We start from the raw sequence: 24,385 nt of genomic DNA, 5'->3' as shown, positions 1-24,385 counted from the left end.
GTGTTTAGCTAGATGAAGCCCAGTAGGGTGTTTAGCTAGATGAAGCCCAGTAGGGTGTTTAGCTGGACCAAGCCCAGTAGGGTGTTTAGCTAGACAAAGCCCAGTAAGTTGTTTAGCTAGACGAAGCCCAGTAGGGTGCTTAGCTAGATGAAGCCCAGTAGGGTGTTTAGCTAGATGAAGCCCAGTAGGGTGTTTAGCTGGACGAAGCCCAGTAGGGGGTTTAGCTAGATGAAGCCCAGTAGGGTGTTTAGCTAGATGAAGCCCAGTAGGGTGTTTAGCGAGATGAAGCCCAGTAGGGTGTTTAGCTGGACGAAGCCCAGTAGGGTGTTTAGCTAGACGAAGCCCAGTAGGGGGTTTAGCTAGATGAAGCCCAGTAGGGTGTTTAGCTAGATGAAGCCCAGTAGGGTGTTTAGCTGGACGAAGCCCAGTAGGGTGTTTAGCTGGATGAAGCCCAGTAGGGTGTTTAGCTAGATGAAGCCCAGTAGGGGGTTTAGCTAGACAAAGCCCAGTAGGGGGTTTAGCGAGATGAAGCCCGGTAGGGTGTTTAGCGTGATGAAGCCCAGTAGGGTGTTTAGCTAGATGAAGCCCAGTAGGGGGTTTAGCTGGACGAAGCCCAGTAGGGTGTTTAGCTGGACGAAGCCCAGTAAGGTGTTTAGCTAGATGAAGCCCAGTCGGGTGTTTAGCCGGACGAAGCCCAGTAAGGTGTTTAGCTAGATGAAGCCCAGTAAGGTGTTTAGCCGGACGAAGCCCAGTAGGGTGTTTAGCTAGATGAAGCCCAGTAGGGTGTTTAGCTGGACGAAGCCCAGTAGGGTGTTTAGCTAGATGAAGCCCAGTAGGGGGTTTAGCTGGACGAAGCCCAGTAGGGTGTTTAGCTAGATGAAGCCCAGTAGGGGGTTTAGCTAGATGAAGCCCAGTAGTGTGTTTAGCTGGACCAAGCCCAGTAGGGTGTTTAGCTAGATGAAGCCCAGTAGTGTGTTTAGCTGGACCAAGCCCAGTAGGGTGTTTAGCTAGATGAAGCCCAGTAGGGTGTTTAGCTAGATGAAGCCCAGTAGTGTGTTTAGCTGGACCAAGCCCAGTAGGGTGTTTAGCTAGATGAAGCCCAGTAGGGTGTTTAGCTAGATGAAGCCCAGTAGGGGGTTTAGCTAGATGAAGCCCAGTAGGGGGTTTAGCTAGATGAAGCCCAGTAAGGTGTTTAGCTGGACCAAGCCCAGTAGGGTGTTTAGCTAGATGAAGCCCAGTAAGGTGTTTAGCTAGATGAAGCCCAGTAAGGTGTTTAGCGAGACGAAGCCCAGTAGGGGGTTTAGCGAGACGAAGCCCAGTAGGGGGTTTAGCGAGACGAAGCCCAGTAGGGGGTTTAGCGAGACGAAGCCCAGTAGGGGGTTTAGCGAGACGAAGCCCAGTAGGGGGTTTAGCGAGACGAAGCCCAGTAGGGGGTTTAGCGAGACGAAGCCCAGTAGGGGGTTTAGCGAGACGAAGCCCAGTAGGGGGTTTAGCGAGACGAAGCCCAGTAGGGGGTTTAGTTAGATGAAGCCCAGTAGGGTGTTTAGCTAGACGAAGCCCAGTAGGGTGTTTAGCTAGATGAAGCCCAGTAGGGTGTTTAGTTAGATGAAGCCCAGTAAGGTGTTTAGCTGGACGAAGCCCAGTAGGGTGTTTAGCTGGACGAAGCCCAGTAGGGTGTTTAGCTAGACGAAGCCCAGTAGGGTGTTTAGCTAGATGAAGCCCAGTAGGGTGTTTAGCTAGATGAAGCCCAGTAGGGTGTTTAGCTAGATGAAGCCCAGTAGGGTGTTTAGCTGGACGAAGCCCAGTAGGGTGTTTAGCTGGATGAAGCCCAGTAGGGTGTTTAGCTAGATGAAGCCCAGTAGGGGGTTTAGCTAGACGAAGCCCAGTAGGGGGTTTAGCGAGATGAAGCCCGGTAGGGTGTTTAGCGTGATGAAGCCCAGTAGGGTGTTTAGCTAGATGAAGCCCAGTAGGGGGTTTAGCTGGACGAAGCCCAGTAGGGTGTTTAGCTGGACGAAGCCCAGTAAGGTGTTTAGCTAGATGAAGCCCAGTCGGGTGTTTAGCCGGACGAAGCCCAGTAAGGTGTTTAGCTAGATGAAGCCCAGTAAGGTGTTTAGCCGGACGAAGCCCAGTAGGGTGTTTAGCTAGATGAAGCCCAGTAGGGTGTTTAGCTGGACGAAGCCCAGTAGGGTGTTTAGCTAGACGAAGCCCAGTAGGGTGTTTAGCTAGATGAAGCCCAGTAGGGGGTTTAGCTAGATGAAGCCCAGTAGTGTGTTTAGCTGGACCAAGCCCAGTAGGGTGTTTAGCTAGATGAAGCCCAGTAGTGTGTTTAGCTGGACCAAGCCCAGTAGGGTGTTTAGCTAGATGAAGCCCAGTAGGGTGTTTAGCTAGATGAAGCCCAGTAGTGTGTTTAGCTGGACCAAGCCCAGTAGGGTGTTTAGCTAGATGAAGCCCAGTAGGGTGTTTAGCTAGATGAAGCCCAGTAGGGGGTTTAGCTAGATGAAGCCCAGTAGGGGGTTTAGCTAGATGAAGCCCAGTAGGGGGTTTAGCTAGATGAAGCCCAGTAAGGTGTTTAGCTGGACCAAGCCCAGTAGGGTGTTTAGCTAGATGAAGCCCAGTAAGGTGTTTAGCTAGATGAAGCCCAGTAAGGTGTTTAGCGAGACGAAGCCCAGTAGGGGGTTTAGCGAGACGAAGCCCAGTAGGGGGTTTAGCGAGACGAAGCCCAGTAGGGGGTTTAGCGAGACGAAGCCCAGTAGGGGGTTTAGCGAGACGAAGCCCAGTAGGGGGTTTAGCGAGACGAAGCCCAGTAGGGGGTTTAGCGAGACGAAGCCCAGTAGGGGGTTTAGCGAGACGAAGCCCAGTAGGGGGTTTAGCGAGGCGAAGCCCAGTAGGGGGTTTAGCGAGGCGAAGCCCAGTAGGGGGTTTAGCGAGACGAAGCCCAGTAGGGGGTTTAGCGAGACGAAGCCCAGTCGGGGGTTTTGGTATTGATTTTGATTTAGTCAACAAACAAAAAAGTAAAAATGTAAAATATATATCCACACACAGTACCAGTCAAAAGTTTGGAAACACCTACTTATTAAGGTTTTTATTTTTATTTATTTTTCATTTTTTACTTTTTTCTACATTGTAGAATAATAATGAAACATCAAACTATGAAATAACACATGTGGAATCATGTAGTAACCAAGAAAGTGTTAAACTAATCAAAATACATTTGAGATCCTTCAAAGTAGCCAGCCTTTGCCTTGATGACAGCTTTGCTTACTCTTGGCATTCTCTCAACCAGCTTCATGAGGTCGTCACCTGGAATGCATTTCAATTAACAGGTGTGCTTTGTTAAAAGTTGTGGTATTTCTTTCTTTAATGCTTTTGAGCCAATCAGTTGCGTTGTGACAAGGTAGGGGTGGTATACAGAAGATAACCCCATTTGGTAAAAGACCAAGTCCAACTCAAATAAGCAAAGAGAAGCAAAGGTAGGTACATCATTACTTTAGGTCATGAAGGTCAGTCAATCTGGAAAATTAAGAACTTTGAAACGTTCTTCAAGTGCAGTCTCAAAAACCATCACGCGCTCTGAATCTGGCTCTCATGAGGACCGCCACAGGAATGGAAGACCCAGAGGAACCTCTGCTGCAGAGGATAAGTTCATCTGAGTTAACTGCACCTCAGATTGCAGCCCAAATAAATGCTTCAGAGTTCAAGTAAGACGCATCTCCACATCAACTGTTCAGAGGAGACTGTGTGAATCAGGCCTTCATCGTTGAATTGCTGCAAAGAAACCACTACTAAAGGACACCAATAATGCGAACAGACTTCCTTGAGCCAAGAAACACAAGCACTAGACATTAGACCGGTGGAAATCTGTTATTTTGGTCTGAGTCCAAATTTGAGATTTTTGGTTCCAACCACCGTCTGAGTGAGACTCAGAGTAGGTGAACGGATGATCTCTGCATGTGTGGACCCCACCATGAAGCATGGAGGTGGTGGTGTTGTGGGGGTGCTTTGCTGGTGACACTGATTTATTTAGATTTCAAGGCATACTTAACCAGCATGGCTACCACAGCACTCTGCAGCAATACATCATCCCATCTGGTTTGCGCTTAGTGGGACTATCATTTGTTCTTCAACAGGACAATGATGCAACACACCTCCAGGCTGTTTAAGGGCTATTCGATCAAGAAGGAGAGTGATGGACTACTGCATCTGATGACCTGGCCTCCACAATCACCTGAGCCCAACCCAATTGAGATGAGTTGGACCGCAGAGTGAAGAAAAATCAGCCAACAAGTGCTCCGCACATGTGGGAACTCTTTCAAGACTGTTAAAAAAGCATTCCTCATGAAGCTGGTTGAGAGAATGCCAAGATTTTGCAAAGGTGTCATCGAGGCAAAGGGTGGCTACTTTGAAGAATCTAAAATATATTTTCATTTAACACTTTTTTGATTACTGCATGATTCCATATGTGTTTCATAGTTTTGATGTCTTCAGTATTAATTTACTGTTGAAAATAGTACATTTCTACCCTGACCCACTCTACGTGATCTAACTCTACTGCCCTAACCCACTCTACGTGATCTAACTCTACTGCCCTAACCCACTCTACGTGATCTAACTCTACTACCCTAACCTACTCTACTACCCTAACCCACTCTACGTGATCTAACTCTACTACCCTAACCCACTCTACGTGATCTAACTCTACTACCCTAACCTACTCTACTACCCTAACCCACTCTACGTGATCTAACTCTACTACCCTAACCTACTCTACTACCCTAACCCACTCTACGTGATCTAACTCTACTACCCTAACCCACTCTACGTGATCTAACTCTACTACCCTAACCCACTCTACGTGATCTAACTCTACTACCCTGCCCTAACCCACTCTACGTGATTTAACTCTACTGCCCTGCCCTAACCCACTCTACGTGATTTAACTCTACTGCCCTAACCCACTCTACGTGATCTAACTCTACTGCACTAACCCACTCTACTGCCCTAACCCACTCTACGTGATCTAACTCTACTACCCTTACCCACTCTACGTGATCTAACTCTACTACCCTTACCCACTCTACCACCCTAACCCACTCTACGTGATTTAACTCTACTGCCCTAACCCACTCTACGTGATCTAACTCTACTGCACTAACCCACTCTACTGCCCTAACCCACTCTACGTGATCTAACTCTACTGCCCTAACCCACTCTACGTGATTTAACTCTACCACCCTAACCCACTATGTGATCTAACTCTACTACCCTAACCCACTCTACTGCACTAACCCACTCTACTGCCCTAACCCACTCTACCACCCTAACCCACTCTGTGATCTAACTCTACTACCCTAACCCACTCTACTGCACTAACCCACTCTACTGCCCTAACCCACTCTACCACCCTAACCCACTCTGTGATCTAACTCTACTGCCCTAACCCACTCTACTGCCCTAACCCACTCTACCACCCTAACCCACTCTGTGATCTAACTCTACTGCCCTAACCCACTCTACTGCCCTAACCCACTCTACTGCCCTAACCCACTCTACCACCCTAACCCACTCTGTGATCTAACTCTACTACCCTAACCCACTCTACATGATCTAACTCTACTACCCTAACCCACTCTACATGATCTAACTCTACTACCCTAACCCACTCTGTGATCTAACTCTACCACCCTAACCCACTCTGTGATCTAACTCTACTACCCTAACCCACTCTGTGATCTAACTCTACCACCCTAACCCACTCTGTGATCTAACTCTACTACCCTAACCCACTCTGTGATCTAACTCTACTACCCCTGCTGCTTTATCTAAGTCTCTGTGCTCTAAGGACTAAGGACTAATGTCATGTATGGTCAGGACGCCGGCAGGGAGACGTGCCTCTACCCTCTCCTCTCTCCTCTCACTCTGTGGTCTAACTCTACGTTGCTTTATCTAAGTCTCTGTGCTCTAAGGACTAATGTCATGTATGGTCAGGACGCCGGCAGGGAGACGTGCCTCTACCCTCTCCTCTCTCCTCCCACTCTGTGCTCTAATGTCATGTATGGTCAGGACGCCGGCAGGGAGACGTGCCTCTACCCTCTCCTCTCTCCTCTCACTCTGTGCTCTAATGTCATGTATGGTCAGGACGCCGGCAGGGAGACGTGCCTCTACCCTCTCCTCTCTCCTCCCACTCTGTGCTCTAATGTCATGTATGGTCAGGACGCCGGCAGGGAGACGTGCCTCTACCCTCTCCTCTCTCCTCTCACTCTGTGGTCTAACTCTACGTTATCTAAGTCTCTGTGCTCTAAGGACTAAGGTCATGTCATGTATGGTCAGGACGCCGGCAGGGAGACGTGCCTCTACCCTCTCCTCTCTCCTCTCACTCTGTGGTCTAACTCTACGTTATCTAAGTCTCTGTGCTCTAAGGACTAAGGACTAATGTCATGTATCGTCAGGACGCCGGCAGGGAGACGTGCCTCTACCCTCTCCTCTCTCCTCTCACTCTGTGGTCTAATGTCATGTATGGTCAGGACGCCGGCAGGGAGACGTGCCTCTACCCTCTCCTCTCTCCTCTCACTCTGTGCTCTAAGGACTAATGTCATGTATGGTCAGGACGCCGGCAGGGAGACGTGCCTCTACCCTCTCCTCTCTCCTCCCACTCTGTGGTCTAACTCTACGTTATCTAAGTCTCTGTGCTCTAAGGACTAATGTCATGTATGGTCAGGACGCCGGCAGGGAGACGTGCCTCTACCCTCTCCTCTCTCCTCTCACTCTGTGGTCTAACTCTACGTTATCTAAGTCTCTGTGCTCTAAGGACTAATGTCATGTATGGTCAGGACGCCGGCAGGGAGACGTGCCTCTACCCTCTCCTCTCTCCTCCCACTCTGTGGTCTAACTCTACGTTATCTAAGTCTCTGTGCTCTAAGGACTAATGTCATGTATGGTCAGGACGCCGGCAGGGAGACGTGCCTCTACCCTCTCCTCTCTCCTCTCACTCTGTGGTCTAACTCTACGTTATCTAAGTCTCTGTGCTCTAAGGACTAATGTCATGTATGGTCAGGACGCCGGCAGGGAGACGTGCCTCTACCCTCTCCTCTCTCCTCTCACTCTGTGCTCTAATGTCATGTATGGTCAGGACGCCGGCAGGGAGACGTGCCTCTACCCTCTCCTCTCTCCTCTCACTCTGTGCTCTAATGTCATGTATGGTCAGGACGCCGGCAAGGAGACGTGCCTCTACCCTCTCCTCTCTCCTCCCACTCTGTGGTCTAATGTCATGTATGGTCAGGACGCCGGCAGGGAGACGTGCCTCTACCCTCTCCTCTCTCCTCTCACTCTGTGGTCTAACTCTACGTTATCTAAGTCTCTGTGCTCTAAGGACTAATGTCATGTATGGTCAGGACGCCGGCAGGGAGACGTGCCTCTACCCTCTCCTCTCTCCTCTCACTCTGTGCTCTAATGTCATGTATGGTCAGGACGCCGGCAGGGAGACGTGCCTCTACCCTCTCCTCTCTCCTCCCACTCTGTGCTCTAATGTCATGTATGGTCAGGACGCCGGCAGGGAGACATGCCTCTACCCTCTCCTCTCTCCTCTCACTCTGTGCTCTAATGTCATGTATGGTCAGGACGCCGGCAGGGAGACGTGCCTCTACCCTCTCCTCTCTCCTCTCACTCTGTGCTCTAATGTCATGTATGGTCAGGACGCCGGCAGGGAGACGTGCCTCTACCCTCTCCTCTCTCCTCTCACTCTGTGCTCTAATGTCATGTATGGTCAGGACGCCGGCAGGGAGACGTGCCTCTACCCTCTCCTCTCTCCTCTCACTCTGTGCTCTAATGTCATGTATGGTCAGGACGCCGGCAGGGAGACGTGCCTCTACCCTCTCCTCCTCTCTCCTCTCACTCTGTGCTCTAATGTCATGTATGGTCAGGACGCCGGCAGGGAGACGTGCCTCTACCCTCTCCTCTCTCCTCTCACTCTGTGCTCTAATGTCATGTATGGTCAGGACGCCGGCAGGGAGACGTGCCTCTACCCTCTCCCTCTCTCCTCTCACTCTGTGCTCTAATGTCATGTATGGTCAGGACGCCGGCAGGGAGACGTGCCTCTACCCTCTCCTCTCTCCTCTCACTCTGTGCTCTAATGTCATGTATGGTCAGGACGCCGGCAGGGAGACGTGCCTCTACCCTCTCCTCTCTCCTCTCACTCTGTGCTCTAATGTCATGTATGGTCAGGACGCCGGCAGGGAGACGTGCCTCTACCCTCTCCTCTCTCCTCTCACTCTGTGGTCTAATGTCATGTATGGTCAGGACGCCGGCAGGGAGACGTGCCTCCACCCTCTCCCTGAGCCCCAGGATCTGTTCCAGGCTTCACAGATGAAGTTTGAGGACTTTCAGAAGGACCTGACCAGGCTGAAGAAGGACCTTCGAGGTAACTGCACTGAACCAAAATAAAAACACATCAATGTCACAGGTTTGACTGAGTTCACACTTCATATAAGGATATCAGTCAATGGAAATTAGGCCCTAATCTATGGATTTCACATGACTGGGAATACAGTCTGTTGGTCACAGATACAATTCATGACCAAAAGTATGTGAACACCTGCTCGTCGAACATCTCATTCCAAAATCATCTGCATTGAGAGGGGACTTGCTTCCATTCAGCCTAAAGCATTTGTGAAGTCAGGCACTGATGTTGGGCGATTAGGCCTGGCTCGCAGTCGGCGTTCCAATTCATCCCAAAGGTGTTGGATGTCATTGTATGCTGCAGCGTTACATTTCCCTTCACTGGAACTAACAGCCCGGACCATTATTCTCTCCTCCCCCCCACCTCTCCTCGTCCCCCCCCCACCTCTCCTCGTCCCATTTACATTACATTTACATTTAAGTCATTTAGCAGACGCTCTTATCCAGAGCGACTTACAAATTGGTGAATTCACCTTCTGACATCCAGTGGAACAGCCACATTACAATAGTGCATCTAAATCATTAAGGGGGGGGGAAGGATTACTTATCCTATCCTAGGTATTCCTTGAAGAGGTGGGGTTTCAGGTGTCTCCGGAAGGTGGTGATTGACTCTGCTGTCCTGGCGTCGTGAGGGAGTTTGTTCCACCATTGGGGGCCAGAGCAGCGAACAGTTTTGACTGGGCTGAGCGGGAACTGTACTTCCTCACCTCTCCCCCCACCTCTCCTCGTCCCCCCCCACCTCTCCTCGTCCCCCCCCACCTCTCCTCGTCCCCCCCCACCTCTCCTCGTCCCCCCCACCTCTCCTCGTCCCCCACCTCTCCTCGTCCCCCCCCACCTCTCCTCGTCCCCCCCACCTCTCCTCGTCCCCCCCCTCCTCCCTCGTCCCCCCCCCTCTCCTCGTCCCCCCCCCACCTCTCCTCGTCCCCCCCCCCTCCCTCGTCCCCCCCCCACCTCTCCTCGTCCCCCCCACCTCTCCTCGTCCCCCCCACCTCTCCTCGTTCCCCCCCCACCTCTCCTCGTCCCCCCACCTCTCCTCGTCCCCCCCACCTCTCCTCGTCCCCCCACCTCTCCTCGTCCCCCCACCTCTCCTCGTCCCCCCACCTCTCCTCGTCCCCCCACCTCTCCTCGTCCCCCACCTCTCCTCGTCCCACCTCTCCTCGTCCCACCTCTCCTCGTCCCCCCCCACCTCTCCTCGTCCCACCTCTCCTCGTCCCCCCCACCTCTCCTAGCCCTCACCTCTCCTAGGCCCTCCCTCCCCTACCTCCCTGGTGTTCCAGAACACTGCTTCTAATGCCAGCCAGGCCAGGGGGAGAGTTGCACCAGGCTTGTTTGTGTAGTGTACAGCTCTCTGAAAAGCCCAATCCTACACCATGCCTGTATGTTTCTCCGTAGGCCCTCTGCTTGTTTGTGTAGTGTTCAGCTCTCTGAAAAGCCCACTCCTACACCACGCCTGTATGTTTCTCCGTAGGCCCTCTGCTTGTTTGACCGTTACCTTGTCCTCATGATTGCTCATCATACAGGGGTGGCTTGAATTATTATGCTAATTATCCAGGAGGCTTCAGACATAAGGACGCCACCTCCATGTGTAAATATTGATGTAAATGTAGTGTACAGTGCTGGCAGAGAACAGGGCTTTGAACACAGTGTGTAAACTACCAGTTATTTCCTGAAGGTCAAGCATTTAGAAGGCTGGAAGTTGTTAACACATTGGAAATGATAAACAGATCTTTCTCTCTTTTTCAAAGTCACTCTGTGACCCTCTCTCTCTCTCTCTCTCTCTCTCTCTCTCTCTCTGTGTAACTCGCTCCCTCTCTCGCTCTCTCTTTCTCTCGCTCTTTCTCTCTCGCTCTCTTTCTCTCTCTCTCTCTCGCTCTCTCTCTCTCGCTCTCTCTCGCTCTCTTTCTCTCTCTCTCGCTCCCTTTCTCTCTTTCTCTCAAAACAATTTTTTAAAGAAAAGACTTCTCACCCTGTTCCCGCTATAATTTTTAAAATTCCTGGACTGTTCTCGTCCCCACGTCTGTCTTATCAACCAACCAGATGAAACATGACCCCCTTCGCTGAGGTCACTGCTGTCACAGCCCCTCGCACAGGCCAGGGAGAGGTCAGTGCAGCAGGCTATTTCAGGACAGAACCAGATCAGGGTCATTTGGCGTAATTCGCTTGGGCCAATTTCTCTCTGATTCTTAGTTGTTGTTTTTTTTTAATGTGGTTCCAAGCAGCTCATTAAATGATGAGATGAGGAAGCAGGAGAGAGTTGTGTAAACACATCCTAGTTTCTACCCTGATCTCTGACAGCTTGCCTGCATCCCAAATGCCACTCTATTCCCTATTTAAACCTAGTGCACTATATAGGGCTGTAGTATGAAGTAGTGCACTATATAGGGCTGTAGTATGAAGTAGTGCACTATATAGGGAATAGGGCTCTAGTATGAAGTAGTGCACTATATAGGGCTGTAGTATGAAGTAGTGCACTATATAGGGCTGTAGTATAAAGTAGTGCACTATATAGGGAATAGGGCTGTAGTATAAAGTAGTGCACTATATAGGGAATAGGGCTGTAGTATAAAGTAGGGAATAGGGTTCCATTTGGGACAGTGGGAGAGCAGCCATGCTTGATGCCAGAATGGGCGCCATGCTTGATGCCAGAATGGGCGCCATGCTCGAGGCCAGAATGGGCGCCATGCTCGAGGCCAGAATGGGCGCCATGCTCGATGCCAGAATGGGCGCCATGCTCGATGCCAGAATGGGCGCCATGCTCGATGCCAGAATGGGCGCCATGCTTGATGCCAGAATGGGCGCCATGCTTGATGCCAGAATGGGCGCCATGCTTGATGCCAGAATGGGCGCCATGCTTGATGCCAGAATGGGCGCCATGCTTGATGCCAGAATGGGCGCCATGCTTGATGCCAGAATGGGCGCCATGCTTGATGCCAGAATGGGCGCCATGCTTGATGCCAGAATGGGCGCCATGCTCGAGGCCAGAATGGGCGCCATGCTCGAGGCCAGAATGGGCGCCATGCTCGAGGCCAGAATGGGCGCCATGCTCGAGGCCAGAATGGGCGCCATGCTCGAGGCCAGAATGGGCGCCATGCTCGAGGCCAGAATGGGCGCCATGCTCGAGGCCAGAATGGGCGCCATGCTTAGCTCGATTCAGTTTGCTCTTGTTAGACTATCAGGCTGTCGATAGACGTTTTCAGTGGCTCGTCCTCATTGCCTTCAGTCACCTAATGAGTTTCAGTAGCTGGCCGAACCTTTTTTAAAGAGTTCTACATTCTACTGTCACGTTCTGCTGGCGAGGAGCAGTTGATCGCAGGTAGCTATCGCTCTGTCAGGACTGAGACCATGTTTCTCTCTCTGTCCTCGGGCCTCAACCGGAGAGACCATGTGCACTTTAATTACAGGGGGGCCACATGTCCCGAGGGACGGAGGAGGGCGACGCGCCCCGACCCAACTTGTCCATTTGAGTGACGTGTATTGTTTAAATAGCTATACTATTATCACTGACCTCGATTTAGACTTCATCTCTGACTCAGCTGTTCCACTGGTCATACCGGACCATAATCCACCAAAACGCTGTAGACGTGGGATGATGTCGGGTGAAATTGGAGGCGAAGAGAAAACCGAGTGGCGCTCCCCCTCCATTCGATTGGCCAATGTCCAGTCACTCAGGAATGAGATGGATGAGCGTCGTCCGAGAATCTTCTATCAGAGGGACTTGAACAATATAATGTCTTAGTGAAACGTGGCTGGATGAGGAAGCTATGCTAGTGTAACCGATGTGAAATGGCTAGCTAGTTAGCGGTGGTGCGCGCTTATCGCTTTTCAATCGGTGACGTCACTCTCTGTGAGACCTTGAAGTAGTGGTTCCCCTTGCTCTGCAAGGGCCGCGGTTTTTGTGGAGCGATGGGTAACGATCCTTTGAGGGTGGCTATTGTCTGTGTGTAGAGGGTCCCTGGTTCGAGCCCAGGTAGGGGCGAGGAGAGGGCTGGAAGCTGTACTGTTACTCTATAATATCATGGATTCTCCATGAGTGGCAGGATTGGACGACGGCTTCTGGAAAAACAGGTTTTTCCCCCATAAATAACTGGTTTGCTGCTTCAAGTTTGAAGGAATTCTTGGGCTTTTGATCACCTGGTTTTAAATGCTGGGTTATTTCAAACCGTCCCACCTCACATCTACCAACACATCTCCTGTGCCCCTATGGGGTGTTAAAACTCCAGACCACCTGTATCCTACCAACACATCTCCTGTTAAAACCCCAGACCACCTGTATCCTACCAACACACCTCCTGTTAAAACCCCAGACCACCTGTATCCTACCAACACATCTCCTGTTAAAACCCCAGACCACCTGTATCCTACCAACACACCTCCTGTTAAAACCCCAGACCACCTGTATCCTACCAACACATCTCCTGTTAAAACCCCAGACCACCTGTATCCTACCAACACATCTCCTGTTAAAACCCCAGACCACCTGTATCCTACCAACACATCTCCTGTTAAAACCCCAGACCACCTGTATCCTACCAACACATCTCCTGTTAAAACCCCAGACCACCTGTATCCTACCAACACATCTCCTGTTAAAACCCCAGACCACCTGTATCCTACCAACACATCTCCTGTGCCCCTATGGGGTGTTAAAACCCCAGACCACCTGTATCCTACCAACACATCTCCTGTTAAAACCACAGACCACCTGTATCCTACCAACACATCTCCTGTTAAAACCCCAGACCACCTGTATCCTACCAACACATCTCCTGTTAAAACCCCAGACCACCTGTATCCTACCAACACATCTCCTGTTAAAACCCCAGACCACCTGTATCCTACCAACAGAAATGCTCTCAAGGCACTCCCTCGTCCTCCCTTCGGGCTAATCTTACCGTGACTCCATTCTCCTGCTTTCTGTTTACAAACAAAAGCTTAAACAGGAAGTACCAGTGACGCCAATACAGAAATGGTCCGACAAAGCTGACCCGCTTACAATGAACGTGACACATACAAGATGTCTCCGCCCTCTGTGTCTTCAAACCTGTAGGAAGGCTGTGTATGTGTGTGTGTGTGTGTGTGTGTATGTGTGTATGTATATGTGTATGTATGTATGTGTGTATATGTATATATATGTGTGTGGGGCATCCTATTACAGACTATGAAGCTTGTCGTATATATATGTGTATGTATATATATGTGTATGTGTATATATATATATGAGGAAAGAGGCATCCTATTACAGACTATGAAGCTTGTCGTATATGTATATATATATGAGGAAAGAGGCATCCTATTACAGACTATGAAGCTTGTTGTATATGTGTGTATATATTATATATATATGAGGAAAGAGGCATCCTATTACAGACTATGAAGCTTGTCGTATATGTATATATGTGTATATATATATGAGGAAAGAGGCATCCTATTACAGACTATGAAGCTTGTCGTATATATATGTGTATGTATATATATGTGTATGTGTATATATATATGAGGAAAGAGGCATCCTATTACAGACTATGAAGCTTGTCGTATATATATGTGTATGTATATATATGTGTATGTGTATATATATGAGGAAAGAGGCATCCTATTACAGACTATGAAGCTTGTCGTATATGTATATATATATGAGGAAAGAGGCATCCTATTACAGACTATGAAGCTTGTTGTATATGTGTGTATATATTATATATATATGAGGAAAGAGGCATCCTATTACAGACTATGAAGCTTGTCGTATATGTATATATGTGTATATATATATGAGGAAAGAGGCATCCTATTACAGACTATGAAGCTTGTTGTATATGTGTATATGTATATATGTGTATATGTGTATATGTATATATGTGTATATATATATATATATATATGTGTGGGGCATCCTATTACAGACTATGAAGCTTGTCGTACATGTGACTGGGTCTGTCAGACGGTAACGGATTCCAAAGGGAAGCCATGAAGCCGTGAACTTCCCATGGGCACAAAACTCCCAAACGAGCAACATGTCTTTTTATGCCCTCTGAGGAATATAACACTGTGCCTTGTGTGACAAACCCCTGCTTTCCCTGACGACTGTGTGATCTCGCTCTCCGTGGCCGTTGTGAGCAAAACATTTCAACAGGTTAACAATCAATCAATCACATTTATTGAAATCCCTTCTTACATCAGCTGATGTCACAAAGTGCTGTACAGAAACCCAGCCTAAAACCCCAAACAGGAAGCAATGCAGATGTAGAAGCACGGTGGCTAGGAAAAAACTCCCTAGAAAGACCAGAACCTAGGAAAAACCTAGAGAGGAACCAGCCTAGGAAAAACTCCCTAGAAAGCGTAACTTTGTAATGATATGGTCCTCTCTCTTTACAGTAAGCCCCCTCTGTTCTGTAGCTATATGGTCTTCTCTGTTCTGTAGCTAGATGGTCTTCTCTGTTCTGTAGCTAGATTGTCCTCTGTATTACAGACAGATGGTGTCTAGCCTACTGAGATGTCTGTTATATTGGTGGTCTATTAGAGGTGACTGTAGGCTGGGTCTGTATTACAGACAGATGGTGTCTAGCCTACTGAGATGTCTGTTATATTGGTGGTCTATTAGAGGTGACTGTAGGCTGGGTCTGTATTACAGACAGATGGTGTCTAGCCTACTGAGATGTCTGTTATATTGGTGGTCTATTAGAGGTGACTGTAGGCTGGGTCTGTATTACAGACAGATGGTGTCTAGCCTACTGAGATGTGCTCAACCAGTCTGCTCCAGGAAGAACAACATGGCCCTCCCTGACACAGGCTAAAGGTCAGGTCGAGGGCGGTAATTGTCCAGCTGGGATTTAGATTGGACACTGACACTCTGACTCTAATTCATTATGGCCACTGATTGGTGCTTGACTCTCTCTCAGAGCTTCACAGAAGTTCTAGAATAGATTCCAGAATTCCACAGCAGGCATCAGCGGGAGGGGAGCAGGGGTTACCAGGGGCGACAGGGGTTACCAGGGATGACAGGTGATGGGGTCAGAATGCAGTTGAATGATTTGCCTTCGCAGCCACATACAGTACCTTGACAGAACTTCAGAAAATCTAATTGTATTTGTCACCTGTGCTGAAAACAGGTACATATATCTTAGAGTGAAGTACCTTAGAGTGAAGTACCTTAGAGTGAAGTACCTTAGAGTGAAGTACCTTAGAGTGAAGTACCTTAGAGTGAAGTACCTTAGAGTGAAGTACCTTAGAGTGAAGTACCTTAGAGTGAAGTACCTTAGAGTGAAGTACCTTAGAGTGAAGTACCTTAGAGTGAAGTACCTTAGAGTGAAGTACCTTAGAGTGAAGTACCTTAGAGTGAAGTACCTTAGAGTGAAGTACCTTAGAGTGAAGTACCTTAGAGTGAAGTACCTTAGAGTGAAGTACCTTAGAGTGAAGTACCTTAGAGTGAAGTACCTTAGAGTGAAGTACCTTAGAGTGAAGTACCTTAGAGTGAAGTACCTTAGAGTGAAGTACCTTAGAGTGAAGTACCTTAGAGTGAAGTACCTTAGAGTGAAGTACCTTAGAGTGAAGTACCTTAGAGTGAAGTACCTTAGAGTGAAGTACCTTAGAGTGAAGTACCTTAGAGTGAAGTACCTTAGAGTGAAGTACCTTAGAGTGAAGTACCTTAGAGTGAAAAGCTTGCTTACGAGCCCTTAACCAACAATGCAGTTTTAAGAAGAAAAAAAATCTGTACTATATACAGGGTGTTAAGGTACAGAGTCAATGTGGAGGCTATATACAGGGTTTTACGGTACAGAGTCAATGTGGAGACTATTATACAGGTGGTACCGGTACAGAGTCAAGGTGGAGGCTATATACAGGGGGTACCGGTACAGTGTCAAGGTGGAGGCTGTATACAGGGGGTACCGGTACAGAGTCGATGTGGAGGCTATATACAGGGGGTACCGGTACAGAGTCGATGTGGAGGCTATATACAGGGGGTACCGGTACAGAGTCGATGTGGAGGCTATATACAGGGGGTACCGGTACAGAGTCGATGTGGAGGCTATATACAGGGGGTACCGGTACAGAGTCGATGTGGAGGCTATATACAGGGGGTACCGGTACAGAGTCGATGTGGAGGCTATATACAGGGGGTACCGGTACAGAGTCGATGTGGAGGCTATATACAGGGGGTACCGGTACAGAGTCAATGTGGAGGCTATATACAGGGGGTAATTCATTTGATTAGCTGTACAGGAGTCTTATGGCTTGGGGGTAGAAGCTGTTAAGAAGCCTCTTGGACCTAGATTTGTTGCTCCGGTACCACTTGCCGTGCGGTAGCAGAGAGAACAGTCTATGACTAGTTGGAGTCTTTGACAATTTGTAGGGCTCTGACATCAGAGGGAGGTGTTTAGTCCCATGGTCCTTAGCTTTGAGGGCACTTTGGTGTTGAACGCTGAGCTATAGTCAATGAATAACATTCTCACATAGGTTTTCCTTTTGTCCAGGTGGGAAAGGGTAGCGTGGAGGGCAATAGAGATTGTATCATCTGTGGATCTGTTAGGGCAGTATGCAAATTGGAGTGGGTCTAGGGTTTCTGGGATGATGGTGTTGATGTGAGCCATGACCAGCCTTTCAAAGAATTTCATGGCAACAGATGTGAGTGCTACGGGTCGGTAGTCATTTTGGTAGGTTACCTTATTGTTCTTGGGCACAGGGATTATGGGTGGTCTGCTTGAAACATGTTGGTATTACAGACTCAGACAGAGAGGTTGAAAATGTCAGTGAAGTCATTGCTAAGAAGCTAGTGTCAAGGCTGGATTTAGACGTACAAGTTTAGGGTTAGGGTCGAGGGTTAGGGTCGAGGGTCGAGGGTGAGGGTCGAGGGTGAGGGTCGAGGGTGAGGGTGGAGGTTAGTTGGTCAGCGCACGCTCGCATTACCCGTCCTGGTAATGTCTAGCCCTGCGGCCTTGTGAGTGTTGGCTTGTTTAAAGGTCTTCCTCTCATCGGCTGCGGAGACCGTGATCACAGTCTTCTGGAACAGCTAGTGCTCTCATGCATGTGTCAGTGTTACTTGCCTCGAAGTGAGCATAGAAGTTATGTAGCTCCTCTGGTAGGCTCGTGTCACAGGGCAGCTCTCGGCTGAGTCATATTTATCAACGAGTAATAGTTGATCAGGATAGGTTAGTTTTCTGTAAGTACAGGGCCCATTTCAGGGATGTTAGAGAAGCGGGCTGGGTTCATGTGAAACTATCGCTAGGTCATAGTAACATGGTTTAGCTACACTGAAGATGACCACTGGTCGGGCACTAATCTGTTATGGTCGACATTGTATGTAGCCTAGTGGTTGGAGCGTTGGGCACGTAACCGAATGGTTGCTGGTTTGAAGGTACAAATCTGTCGTTCTGCTCCTGAACAAGGCAGTTAACCCACTGTTCCCCTGAACAAGGCAGTTAACCCACTGTTCCCCTGAACAAGGCAGTTAACCAACTGTTCCCCTGAACAAGGCAGTTAACCCACTGTTCCCCTGAACAAGGCAGTTAACCCACTGTTCCCCTGAACAAGGCAGTTAACCCACTGTTCCCCTGAACAAGGCAGTTAACCCACTGTTCCCCTGAACAAGGCAGTTAACCCACTGTTCCCCTGAACAAGGCAGTTAACCCACTGTTCCCCGGTAGGCCGTCATTGTAAATAAGAATTTGTTCTTAACTGACTTGCCTAGTTAAAGGTTGAATATTTGCATATCTTAAATGGTGATTTTTCTCTTGAAATCAGCCACTGTATTGCCGTTCTGTGGGCGTTTTGTAAACAGTTTAGTGTCGTCCTCTCATTCCAGCGTGCAACACAGAGGTGGAGAAGGTGTGTAAAGTGTCGACTGAAGATCACCTGCAGCCCTTCAAGGACAAGATGGAGGAGTTCCTCAGCCAAGGTAGGAGAAAACACACTACTATGGACACACGGACACACACTACTATGGACACACACGGACACACAATTTTCTGGACTTTTTGAGGAGTAAAATTGTATTCCCATTCAAGTCCTATTTTCCCCCGAACCCTAAACGCAACCCGAACCCTAAACGCAACCCGAACCCTAAACGCAACCCGAACCCTAAACGCAACCCGAACCCTAAACGCAGCCCGAACCCTAAACGCAGCCCGAACCCTAAACGCAACCCGAACCCTAAAGCCTAAAATATAATTTTAACATATTCAGGAAACAAAAAAAAGTCCTAGAGTTTTGTTGTCCAACCCTGTCAGAACATTCTGGTAAGGTAAGAAACATGTACACACACCTCAACCTGATGCCAGGCAGTGGGGACGACACCTCAACCTGACGCCAGGCAGTGGGGACGACACCTCAACCTGACGCCAGGCAGTGGGGACGACACCTCAACCTGACGCCAGGCAGTGGGGACGACACCTCAACCTGACGCCAGGCAGTGGGGACGACACCTCAACCTGACGCCGGGCAGTGGGGACGACACCTCAACCTGACGCCAGGCAGTGGGGACGACACCTCAACCTGACGCCAGGCAGTGGGGACGACACCTCAACCTGACGCCAGGCAGTGGGGACGACACCTCAACCTGACGCCAGGCAGTGGGGACGACACCTCAACCTGACGCCAGGCAGTGGGGACGACACCTCAACCTGACGCCAGGCAGTGGGGACGACACCTCAACCTGACGCCAGGCAGTGGGGACGACACCTCAACCTGACGCCAGGCAGTGGGGACGACACCTCAACCTGACGCCAGGCAGTGGGGACGACACCTCAACCTGACGCCAGGCAGTGGGGACGACACCTCAACCTGACGCCAGGCAGTGGGGACGACACCTCAACCTGACGCCAGGCAGTGGGGACGACACCTCAACCTGACGCCAGGCAGTGGGGACGACACCTCAACCTGACGCCAGGCAGTGGGGACGACACCTCAACCTGACGCCAGGCAGGGGGGACGACACCTCAACCTGACGCCAGGCAGTGGTTAAGTTCATTAGCTATTTTAGATTGATTCTGTCTTTAGGACTAAAATACCTTTAAAGCGAACAATCTCTGCTCTCTGAAAGGCGTGCAGACTGGCAGCTCCTCTCCGTGCGATACTCCGTATGGGTCCTAAAGCCCGCCGTGCTTTACGCTAAACAGACGTTCCATCTGAATGAGACTTTATCGTTGCCTGTTTTATATTTTTGGTCTTGAGCTAGGACATGAGGACTGCCATACCCAACTGACGCCCCTACTACGCTCAACTCAAAGACTTTCTTTCTGCCAATAATAGGATTGCATTAAATATCCTTCAGAAGCATGCGTCCTTGTGACTGGACAAACACGACGACCAGGAGCTTCATTCCAACTTGAATAGGCTCACGTGGAATTCTTGTCACGTCTCCATTTTAATTTCCAATGTTTTCATGGCGTCTCCTTATCATTTATCATCGGGAAAAATTGTTTGACAAATATTTTGTTATTGTTGACAAAATGAACACTGACTTTTCAATGATGCCAATTTATTTGTCCACTGAGGGAGAGAGTTTCATTGTGTAATGATTTTACTGAGTTACAGTTCATATAATCAGTAAATGGAATTCACAGGACTGGGCAGGGGTGCAGCCACGGGGTGGGTCCCGGGAGGGCACAGGCCCACCCACAGGGGTGCTAGGCCCAGCCAATCAGAAATGAGTTTCCCCACAAAAGGGTTTATTACAGACATAAATAGTCCTCAGCACCAGCCCCCCCCCCCCAATCCCTCCTCAGACGATCCCGCTGATGAGGAAGTCGGATGTGGAGGTACCGGGGCTGGCGAGCTACAAGTGGTCTGCTGCTGTGAGGTCACTTGGACAAACTGCAGATTATGGTGGAGAAACATTGGACTTCTATTGTTGTTTTTTTTGGTTCAGTGGAGAGATTGATCTGAACTGGTTGTTTAATCTCACCCAGTGGACTTCACATTATTGACTTCTTGATGATCTTCCCCTGAAATGTACTAATTCCAAATTCCTCACATTCATTACCCCCCCCCCCCCCTGTTTTCTTAAGAAAATTATATGGACCCCAGTTGAAAGCAAATCACTGAGCAGCAATTTCATTGAGCAGTAATTTCACCTATTGAGAGGCATTATAAATCAAAGTGACTCTGGTATCCTGCTTGATTGTTGTGGCAGACTATTCCGGGCTCAGAGCTGTCGTGGTCTGGGTTATCTGGATGTGATTAGCCCGGACCAGTAAGAACCCAGCGCCACTTATTAAAGGGAAAGCTCCGCCCCCAAAACAATATTTTGGTATTTGATTCATTCATCCATTGTTGACATCGTCCCAAAATGTTTTGCTTGTCAGCACCCAAGTTTTCAAAATATTTAACTTTCAATATACAGAAATCCGTATGATGCATTTTGTTGCATAATTTGATGCTGCGTTTTGAATCATATGAATCCAAATGCAAGGATGGTTTCTGTATTTTGGAAGTTGCATACCTTCAAATGAGTGTCGACAAGCAAAACATTTTGGGACGATGTCAACAAAGGACGAGTGAAACAAATTCCCAAAGAGTTTTTGGATGGCGTTTTCCTTTATCATGGTGGATGATGCCTCGTGACCATTGACGTTCCGTCCACCATGAGAGATTTTGGTAACCTTCCATGGCCATTCATCTTTGCCTGTGACCCGTGAGGACCTCAGGGTCTGGGGTGTCGGGCATTAACCCCTGAGCTGTCTGTCTGGAGATGTCAACGTTTCTCCCCACTCCCCCCCCTTCCACCTCTCACGCCGAGAACCTCACTGCTGCAGGCTGCTGTGTCACTCTCCATTCAGCTTCACGGTGGAATCTCTCTTTTTACCCACAACTGGGATCAATTTGTCAGAGAGCACCCCTGGCACTGACCCCTGATACCCCAGGAAGACCCCACTGCAACCCCTAATGCCCCTAATGGAGACCCTACTTCCCCCACTACCAGAGCCACCGATGCCATGGCTAACTGCACTCTAACGAACAGTTATCCAGGAACTTCCAAGCGGGTCGTAGGCAGCACCCACACACTTTACATTGAAATGGGAATCTAAATGGTGGCTTTGTCTTGGTGCAGGTCTCCCTGACTGGGAGGCCGAGGCTGTCTCTCTGACTGGGAGGCCGAGGCTGTCTCTCTGACTGGGAGGCCGAGGCTGTCTCCCTGACTGGGAGGCCGGGGCTGTCTCCCTGACTGGGAGGCCGGGGCTGTCTCTCTGACTGGGGGGCCGGGGCTGTCTCTCTGACTGGGAGGCCGAGGCTGTCTCTCTGACTGGGAGGCCGAGGCTGTCTCTCTGACTGGGAGGCCGAGGCTGTCTCTCTGACTGGGAGGCCGGGGCCGTCTCTCTGACTGGGAGGCCGGGGCCGTCTCTCTGACCGGGAGGCCGGGGCCGTCTCTCTGACCGGGAGGCCGGGGCTGTCTCTCTGACCGGGAGGCCGGGGCTGTCTCTCTGACTGGGAGGCTGTCTCTCTGACTGGGAGGCCGAGGCTGTCTCCCTGACCGGGAGGCCGGGGCCGTCTCCCTGACCGGGAGGCCGGGGCCGTCTCCCTGACCGGGAGGCCGGGGCCGTCTCTCTGACTGGGAGGCCGGGGCCGTCTCCCTGACTGGGAGGCCGAGGCCGTCTCTCTGACTGGGAGGCCGGGGCTGTCTCTCTGACTGGGAGGCCGTCTCTCTGACTGGGAGGCCGTCTCTCTGACTGGGAGGCTGTCTCTCTGACTGGGAGGCCGTCTCTCTGACTGGGAGGCCGTCTCTCTGACTGGGAGGCCGTCTCTCTGACTGGGAGGCCGTCTCTCTGACTGGGAGGCCGTCTCTCTGACTGGGAGGCCGTCTCTCTGACTGGGAGGCCGTCTCTCTGACTGGGAGGCCGTCTCTCTGACTGGGAGGCCGTCTCTCTGACTGGGAGGCTGTCTCTCTGACTGGGAGGCCGTCTCTCTGACTGGGAGGCCGTCTCCCTGACTGGGAGGCCGTCTCTCTGACCTGTAGACAGATAGGATTGTGTATTAAGGGGCCACAGATCTTATTGTTTACTGTACAGTACCAGTCAAAAGTTTGCACAGACCAAGTCATTCAAGGATTTTAGTTTATTTTTATGATTTTCTTCATTGTAGAATAATACTGAATAACTATGAAATAACACATATGGAATCATGTAGTAACCAAAAAAAGTGTTAAACAAATCAAAATATATTTTAGATTATTTAAAGTAGCCACCCTTTGCCTTGACAACTTTGCACACTCTTGGCATTCTGTCAACTAGTACCCTCATTGAGAGACGAGGCTGTTCTGAGACCTGTCAACTACTAACCAACTACTGCCCTGACTGAGAGACGAGGCTGTTCTGAGACCTGTCAACTACTAACCAACTACTGCCCTGACTAAGAGAGGAGGCTGTTCTGAGACCTGTCAACTACTAACCAACTACTGCCCTGACTGAGAGACGAGGCTGTTCTGAGACCTGTCAACTAATAACCAACTACTGCCCTGACTGAGAGACGAGGCTGTTCTGAGACCTGTCAACTACTAACCAACTACTGCCCTGACTAAGAGAGGAGGCTGTTCTGAGACCTGTCAACTACTAACCAACTACTGCCCTGACTGAGAGACGAGGCTGTTCTGAGACCTGTCAACTACTGCCCTGACTGAGAGACGAGGCTGTTCTGAGACCTGTCAACTACTAACCAACTACTGCCCTGACTAAGAGAGGAGGCTGTTCTGAGACCTGTCAACTACTAACCAACTACTGCCCTGACTGAGAGACGAGGCTGTTCTGAGACCTGTCAACTACTGAGAAACGAGCGATCCTACTTACAATAACCACTTATGTCTTTCATGTTTTCTGTCTTGCAGCTAAATCTGACCTGGAGGTCCAGGAGACACAGCTCAGTGACACTCACAAGTTGTAAGGAACCATTTCAATGCAGTCATAACATCTGTACCTACCACTTTAAAATACAGTTCTATACCCATTGGGCAATGGTTGAATCAACGTTGTTGAATCATTGAAATGACGTGGAACCAACGTGGAATAGACGTTGAGTTGATGTCTATGCCCACTGGGTAGAAATTACTTCTTTTTTTTATGTGTGTGTGTGTTTTCTTCTGAGTTGAAGCAAACAATGTTGTCATCCAATATAGCAGCATAGTTTGACAGTTTGGAATAAAGTAGTTTTTAGCTAGTAAAGCTCTATATTTTGGGAAACCCTATTTAATCAATACCTCACATGAAACAATTTGTAAGTCGCTCTGGATAAGAGCGTCTGCTAAATGACTTAAATGTTAAATGTAAATGTAAGTATTTATTTCCACATTCCTACAGTTGTAAAACACATTTTATCTTTGTTTCGTTACCCTCCGTCTGGTTGGTTGTTCCATAACGGTTGCAGGTTCCTGGAGTTGACGGTGTTCTATCAGGTGAAGGCTAAGATGGGAGAGAAGGAGGTTTCCCCCAACACCTTCTTCTCCGTGTGGCACGACTTCTCCTCTGACTTTAAAGACCTGTGGAAGAAGGAGAACAAGATGATCCTACAGGAAAGGTACCAACCAGTCCTGTGTTTTTTTTTAAACAACCAGATGTTTTAAATTAGATCATGAGTTTATTATGTACAGGTTAGTTAGAATTGAAGACTGCTTTGTCTCACTGAAACTCATTGAGACCGGTTGGTTACTTTCCAGGAGTCAGAAATGCATCAGGATTGACTCGTTGGATACATGATGTTCTTCTGTTTTTAAAGAAGGAATGTTAGATAAATGTATTTTCCCCAGGGCTTTATGGGCGTTATAGGCTTTATGGGCGTTATAGGCTTTATAGGGCATTATAGGCCTTTATTGGCCGTTATAGGGCTTGACAGGCCGTTATAGGGCTTGACAGGCCGTTATAGGGCGCCTACTCTACTCTGTCATCACGGCTGACCTTTCTACCAGCTTGACTCTGCTAGGTCTTTAGTGTAGAGAATCATTGTACCATCTCCATCT

General features: G+C 49.3%; 1 pseudogene; it reads left to right on the top strand.

Moving 5' to 3' along the window:
- Nucleotides 1–24,385, top strand: part of LOC135529352 (formin-2-like) — a 164,518-nt pseudogene that overhangs the window by 118,577 nt on the left and 21,556 nt on the right.

This window comes from Oncorhynchus masou, unplaced genomic scaffold, assembly GCF_036934945.1.
Source record: "Oncorhynchus masou masou isolate Uvic2021 unplaced genomic scaffold, UVic_Omas_1.1 unplaced_scaffold_1144, whole genome shotgun sequence".
Taxonomy (NCBI): domain Eukaryota; kingdom Metazoa; phylum Chordata; class Actinopteri; order Salmoniformes; family Salmonidae; genus Oncorhynchus; species Oncorhynchus masou.
This window is presented reverse-complemented; position numbering and strand designations above follow the sequence as displayed.